Here is an 8130-nt window from a genome sequence, read left to right on the forward strand (position 1 = left end):
TTTTTTTTTAGATTTTTCATTGTTTTTCTATTAGAAATATCTGTTAAAATATTTAAAAGAAGCATCAGCTCTACCAAGTGTTGTTTCAATATTATTCATTGCTTCCTGATTCTAAGTACTGATGTGATTCACAAAGGCTGGCTTTAGCTGACAGAGGCTGCAATCAGTGGAGGAAAAGAGACGCTCCTCTGGAGGATGAATAACAGGAATCATCTCTCACCTTTGATTTTGAAGAGAGCCTAGAGACTGTCCTTGTCTGAAGCTAACCTTCGTGAGTATCCCTCACAATGCCCTGAGACAAGGACTTGCTTTCACTGGGAGGGGATGTGGGACAACAAATTCTGCACATGCAAAACAGGCAACAGTATTCTGAGAAGGTCGTGTTGGGAGAATGACATCTCGGGCAAGAATGAAACAGTACCTGAAACAAACTGTATTTGARGTATCAGTGTACTTAATATCAAAATACTGGCAGGATGCTGAACCTGATCCACRTTCAAAAAGCAGAAGAAAAAAGTCCTGTAGAAAAGATCCATCAAAGGTTATTAAATACAGAAAATTACTGCCTCTGGCTAAAGCTGTCCCCAGGGGACAGACTGTCAGGAGCTTRAGTGCAAGAGGAGAGGCTGCTGTGCATGTGGTGTGCTCATATCCCTCCTAGCACAGCCTCCACTGGCCTTGGGCAGAATCAAGGAGGGTGGGCTGGGCAGCTCATCAGTCTGACATGGTRTAGCCATCCTTATCTGCTGAGTTTGGCTGTGGCCAGCAAATACCATAAAACTTATCAAGAGGGGGGTGTTTCCCTGGGGTCTGCTATTGACAGTTTCGCGTGGCTTCACCAGGCAGCAGTGAAACTCTCCTAAATTGCAGTGATATCAGAAACTGAGCATCTGGCCAGCTCAAGAGAGTTCTACATTAATGACTAAGATGTTGAAAAATGCATTGTCACAGCWTGAAGAATTCAGCTTCCGTAGAAGTCCAGTTTGGGATATATTTGACTGTTGCGTGGACCAGAAGATCCAAAATTGGCTGAAAATGCTTATTCTGTGGCTGAAGCAGGATTTTTCAAATGTACTGTRTAACTTCCCTCATCTCCTAATACAATTAGGAAGTTTGGGTACCGGGGTGGGATCTCTGGCAACCTGCATTGATAATTCACATCTTTCTTTCTCGAATTCATGGAATGTTGTATTCTTTTCTTTACCTCCTTTACTGCTGGAGAACAATTACACTAAATTATTTAATACCTGTCCTATTCCACCTTTCAGCTGGAGGTGACATGAGGTAGTCCTATAGTTTTCCTATAATTTGGTGTCCTTATTTGGTATGAACAGATACATAAATATAACTTACCAGTATCTTCTTGATTTTTTTTTTAAACCTTTGAAAAAGATAAATGATCCATTAGCATACATATAAGAATGAGATTTCTTTCTACCCTCTCTCCTTTTCTTTGCTTGAGATGAAGAAAAAAACAGGTCAATGAGAAGGGTTTTTAAGTACTGAAGATGAATGTGGCAGGATTTAACCTGTGTGCAAARCTGGAAGTTGTTTGGAAGAGAAAAAATTCTGGGTGTATGTAAGTCCACTACCTTCAACAGGCTGATGCCAAGGTAGAATTGAAATGTGTTTTCTCTAAGGSAGAAAGTGAGGGTCTTAGCAGTTGTTTTTTCTTCCTGATGATAATCAGTGGTGGTAGAGGGTTTGGAGGTTCATGGGACAGTTGTRGCTCTCTTCTGTTCCGGGTCAGCCCTGACCTGCACCAGCTGAACCCCAGAGGCACATACTGCAATGACACCTGTACTCCTGGYAGGAGGAGGATGGTTCAGAAGGGGTCTCTGACAATTCAGCACCACAAGTGTTATCAAGCAAATAAAATGTGCCCTCCCCCAATCCCCCATCAGCCCTCTCTACTGTGTGATTTCAAAATAATCAAACCAAAGCCCAACAAGGAACTGAGGATATATCATGGGCAGTTTTGACATTAAAAAAAGTAGTGTGGTCATGTATTTCCTCTATCCATTGTAGCAAATGGGTCATACRGGCTGGCTGGCTCAGGAAAAAATACAGTTTTAATCTCTTAACCAAATCTACAGCAAATCAGTCTCAGTGAATCCCAGCTAAATGAAGAGRCATAATGGATGTATTTGAGGAAAGAAAAATCTGCTTGCAGTGTGTAGCTATGCTGCTGGGTGAGTGGGTTGCTGGGCTCACCCTCCRTTCCTGTGTGCCCAGATGAACCAGAACATTGTGGGAATGACCAAARCATGGTGAGGCTGCACAGTGATGCACCCCTTGGAGCAGCCCAGGAGCCCACCCTGCCCTGGGGTACTCGGTCACCTTCCTGAGCCTTCTCTGATGAGCTAGTGGCTTCCCTGGTTGCTGGGTGAACCAGCACTGAACAGCAGCACAAACACATGCTTGTGTTGCTGGGCTGGTCCAAGGCAGAGGCTGGCAAARCACAAATCTCTGCCTGTTTTTCTCTTTCCTTGTAAGAACTTCAGCCCCATGCCTTACTCTTGGGTCCTGGTCTCTGCTTAGCCACAGTGAAACTGCAGTGGATTTTCCTGTGGAATAGAAGACAAAAAGGAAGTTAGGCTGTGCATTACTACCAGGAGGGTCACAAAGAGAACTCCAAATCCTGGATGTCATCTCGAAAGGGGCTGCGCTATTCTCTGAAAATCCTTTTCACCATTTCTGTTGCAGTGCTGTGGAGAAATAAATCCCAAGTCCTCAARCATTTGCTCAAGTTGCAGTAACAGGAACTCATTGTGGGGAACAGAACAGGGCACTGAATCCTTAAGTATCGAGTGGTATGTAAGTTCCTTGAGTAATGACCATAGTCTGTATTGTCTCACTCCTAAAATCTCCATCTGGTTCCACTAGACACATAGGAAGGATGATGGAGTGTGTCTGAATAACTTTTGTGAATRGGGCAGATGGAAGTCTAACAGAATTCATTACTTTATAGAAAGAAGTGAAAAAGCTTTATCTGAAGAGAATCTGAACCTGTAAAAATCTCAGGTGTCTGATATCCTTCTCCAGACCATGTTTTGCATTTTCTCTTTTCTTTCTGTGATGCTTTGTCTCCAGATTTTTTCTCCTTCTCTCTTAACTGCCTTTCCTCATTTCATTCCACAGTGCTATTCCAAGATTTTTTTTCTTGCTCAAATTCCTGCTCCCTTTTAGAGAGCATGGGGGTAGCTGGGAAGATGTCTGTGAGTCACAGATAAACAATCTCCACTGTGAGTAACTATTTCAGATTTTGCCATGCGATGACACAGGGTGCTGTCGGTGTCTGTTAAAGAGAAACCCTCCTTTGGGAGTGTGTCCTTGCTAACTGGAAGCTTTTATCTTCCAAATACCTTTAAACCCACACTTGAGTCTGCGTTTGCTTGTCTCAAGACAAAACTGAGTAGCTGCTGTTGGTGGTGCCAAGGTGAGATGACGTGAGCCTGTGGATACGGGTGCCCTGCTCTGGCTTTGCTTGCTCTCTGTGCTGCCAGGAAGCTCTCTGAAGGTGGTTGGACAYGCTTTATTTGCACAAGGCTGGGTGCTGCAACAATTACGTTTGCATGACTTCAGCTTAGAGCAGGGCAGACCCTGGCTGAGGGATGTGTTCCCCTGCCCTATGTTTGAGTGGGAGATTTTTGAAAAATTATTATTATTTGGGGCAATATCAACACACCTGACAGTGATCCCCCAGGCACCCTCCTTGGCAGTGTCACAGCCTGAAAAAATGCTTTTTTCATGTGACACTGAGATGGGGCCAGATCTAGGGAGCAAGAGGTGCCCAAGCCTTCCTCTTTGGGTTTCCCAAGAAGTGTTTTTTCTGGGACCACTTGATATGATGAGATGAAGCACACTGCCCATGTCCCTGTGGCTGTAGCACTGCAGGAAGGTGCATCAGGATCTGCATTGCAAGTCCCAGTTCCACTTGCTGGGAGATTTTCCCTGATGATGTCTCTCWGGTGGTGGCCCTGGGTGGGCACTGTGTGAGAGCAGAGCAGTTGTTTCCTGTTGGCAAAGAACAACTGAGGCAGCTCCTGTCTGTGCAGTGCCTTTGCTGATACAAACAGTTTTGCTTTTCCCCTRTGACAGGACAATCTTACCTTGGTTTGCTTGGCTTTATTGAGAGAAACAAGCTGAAGGGGTAGGAGTTATCTGAAACTCCCACTCATCTGCCTGGTACATTGCTTCTCTTGCAGAATATTTAGCTTTCAGGCCATGGAGACTGCATCAAGCTTCATCAGCTGATGTTGAACATTTTTGAAGTTTCAATTGCTTCCTTGCCCGAGATGGAGCTATCATTTTTATTGCTTTGGTTGCTTAGGCAGGGAAAGGGAAAGATGAACAAATCAGTACAGCCCTCTTGAATTAGGATTGATTTTCATGAATTCTTCTTGTTGATTTTGAAACACAATTGTTTCTAAAACATTTAATTGATTGAGGTTTTTTCTTTCTTCATTCTTTTCAGCAGCGTTTGTCCTCAGCCATTTGCCACTGCTGGGAGAGGAAAAAAGAAAATAAGCTCTGTGTGAGATCAAGATTTCAACGCATTACACACCAAAACATTTGTTGCTATTTACTTTTAAAAGTGCCCTTCTGAGGCTGCACGGCTAGAGCTGCCATCTGTTCGGGATTACGCTTTGGAACTCCTGGTTTCTCTGCAAACCTCTCGCCTGCCGCTGCTCCATTGGCAGAGGGAAAAGGTGCTGGGGACAAGGCTGGCTGCAGGGGAACAGCACCTTCACAGCTGGATCTGCAATTCTCATTGTCAGGAGACCACCAAGATGGAAGAAATAGTTAGTGAAGGTGACTYGGGAGCATTTTTCCCAAGATTCACTGAGACGTTATGTGTTTATTGAAATAACAGAGAGGGCTGTRACAGCAGTGTTGTTCTTCATCTCTCTTTAGTCAGACAGCAGGGGGATGTGGCCAGCATGTGCTGGGCCCCCTGAAAAGCCTCTGCTCAGCTCAGTTCCTGAGCAGTGTGAGGTGGTGGGAGGACAGTGCTTTGCAAGGTGCAGGAGAAAAACACCAGCCCCTGAAGTGGCAGGAGCATAACTGTGTCCTGGAGTCCATTGCTCAGGCAAGGCAAGTAACTTCCAGTGCTGGAAATTCCACAGGCAGCAAGTGTGCACTTGGTGAATCAGCTGAGGGAGGTTTTCTTCAGAAGTCAGTGCAGGCTGTGTTTAGCTCCATACTTTGGAAATAAAGTGCCTTTCAGTACAAGAAGCATGATGTTTCCTTGTGGTATGATCTTTTTCTCTCTTTTCCAAAATAGGTTTGTGCAAAAGGTCTAAGCAAAGTCTCTGGGATTCATTTGGCAAGGAAAAGGTTGGAGCTCCTTTGCCAGACATGCAGGTCCTGCTCTGAACTCCCAATTTTCAATGGCTCTAAGAGCCTTCTCTCATCCTCCAGGGGCTGGGAAGCTGGAGATCCCAGTGACCAGCCCCAAACCCAGTGGAGATGCTGGCACAGCATTTTCCTCCCTGCTTGGGTCTGCCTTACAGGCTCTGATGGCAACAGATGCTAATTATTAACATGACAGTCGTCACCTTTGTGGCTGTGACTCTTCTCCACACGTCTCTGTACCCTTAGCCCATCCCAGCTCACATCACTGATATGACAAATGGTTAAGCTATGCAGGAGCCTGAAGATGGGTCTGTGTTTACCAGTTTTGCAAATCAAAACTGATGTAATAAAGGCTGAAGCCAGGGTATTGCTTGAGCCTGCGTCAGGGAATTCTGCCTGCCTGAAAGGGTCCTGCTTTTTGCAACAYGGGCTTCTGGGGCCAGCTTTATGAAATTGCTCAGAGACATGAAAAATGAGCTGTGTTTTTCACATGTATTCAGCAAACAAGAATTYTTGTTGCACCAGTGCTTTGCAGATGAATGAAACTTGTTTTTTGGGGCTGGATTCTGGATGCTTTTTTGCATTTTTTGACTTGTGGGCTTGGATATCTGGGGAAGRTCTAAATTATGGATAATACAGTAGCACGGTTCCTCTGGGTCCCCACTATGTGCTCTGAGTCCCCARTACACTTCTGCTATAGAGGCTAAATGGATCTCCTTTTCTAGATAGTCTCTTACTCAGATTTGTAATTACAGCCAGAAATAATAAATTTTTTAGGAACTGACAGAGTTTAACCTCCCAAGTGGTGAGCAGTTTTTAAAAATTGCCCTGGTGCTTCTTGGTGACTTGAGTAAATTAGAGAAATATATCCTCTCATGCACTTCTCGTCTATTTACTTACGCTTCTCCTGCCCAGAAATTATTTGCACAACTCACAATGAGGAAAGCCAAGACAGCATCCCTGTTTATTGCAGTACTGCCATTTGGGGGACCTATTCTTGCTTTGGATCACCCTGACCATGCAAAACTCCAGCACCCAGGGCAGCACAGTGGGCTCAGTGCTGGCACTTGGCTTTCCTCAGCCAGCCCAGGGAAGATGGTTTGGGAGAAATGCGTGTGGTTCTGTGGTTTGATTCTCAGCTTGCAGTAGTAAGGAGCTGCTCTACATTTGGTGTGTACAGTGCAGCTGCTCCAGTGGAGCCCTGGGATGGGCTCGTCCAGCTATTTTKGTTCACACCCCAGATTTTTATAAATTTATCACTAATCAGTTTACATAAGCATAGGAAACATAATACAAGGTTGGTCATGTAGAAGTTTTACATTCATTTGACCACATTGACTCAGAAAAAGCTTTCTGTGAGCCTGATGCCAGCTTTGTGAGGATCTGAGGATGTGGAATTTCTTTGCTCCTTAAGTGGCCAGACAGGCTGTCCTGTGATGTGCAAGCACTTAGCAACTCTATTCTGGAGCGAAACTACATGTTAAACCCTCTCATTTCCTCTCAGAATGTTTTTCCCCCTTGGTTTCTGTGTCAGTAAGATCTGGACTGAAATTGTGCCAGTGCTTTTCCACCTAATATCACCAAATGCAGGGGAAAGGAATAATGCACTTCYTGGATGGGCCCCTGGGGGCTTGCAGGGCTTCTGGTGACTGCAGGGATTCTGGCTGTGGGCAGAGAGAGAGGCAAGAACCATCTGGAYAGCACTGGGCTGGGAAGGCAGTGGCCAATTTTTTCTTGGACTAATCACATCAGGCAATGGAGCCAGCAGCAAACTGTGTCACGAAGAATGTAAAATATTGGCAACATCCCAGGCCTTTCCATTAGGGCTGGATTTCCCAGCTCATCTCCCTCCTTCCTCAAACCCGTGTTGATGCTGTTTTTTCTTGAAGAATTAAAGTATGTCAGACTCTGGCTTCTGTCAGGTCAYAGTGTTGTCAACTCAGGCGTCCTGCCACAGCCCAGCAGAGTCTCAGGGAATCTGATCTCTAGGGTTATGAAATCAAGGCATGAATTGTAATAGAGAATTAATCTTTTCAAATTCGCCTTTAGCCCATGCAATTCTGGGCTAAAGGATATGGACTATCTCCATATTCATATTGTAAATGGGTTTTGTAAGTTTGCTAGGAAAAGCAAGGAAGTGGGATAGTTTGTATTCTCCTTGATAGAAGGCAGCACTGTTTAACCCTTTGAGTCTGGTACATCTGGCTAGAGGGAGTGGGATTTACTTATTGCAGAARGCTGGGTTTAAATTTGAGAGACATGTGGGAGCTGAGACACAACTGTGACCTTTCCCAGACCAGGTTCCCAGCACTGCCAGGCTGACCAGCATCATGATTTGCATCCTCTCCAACGCTGGCCATGGAAAACTGGGCCAGCAAACCCTGCCCAGAGGTCTTCAMAGAGCTGCCTGCAACACTCAGTCCCTGCTGCACTAGCATCAGCAGCGTGGCCAGATTCAGTGCTGCTTTTCCACTGCAGCCGCTTGCCTGAGCTCAGGATTCARCAACTCTTTGGACAGAGATCAAAGGCTTCATCAGAGAACGGAGGTGCTSTTGCTTCTGCTTGGTTTCTAATCAAAAAGGCACAGCCCTTCAGCAGCTCTTGTTGACAGGACACTCAGGGCAGTGAATCCCTTCTTTCTTCCAATGCTTAAGAGGTGGTTTTGATTTTTGGATGCGTGATTGTGTTCCTCAGTTGTCAGGCTGTGTTTAATTATTTAATTAGTCATGCARATTTTGCTGGCATTTTTGTACATCCAAGTTATTACTCTAG

The sequence above is a fragment of the Malurus melanocephalus genome, unplaced genomic scaffold (genome assembly GCF_030028575.1).
Source record: "Malurus melanocephalus ecotype Western Australia unplaced genomic scaffold, MMel_1.1 scaffold_40, whole genome shotgun sequence".
NCBI lineage: Eukaryota > Metazoa > Chordata > Aves > Passeriformes > Maluridae > Malurus > Malurus melanocephalus.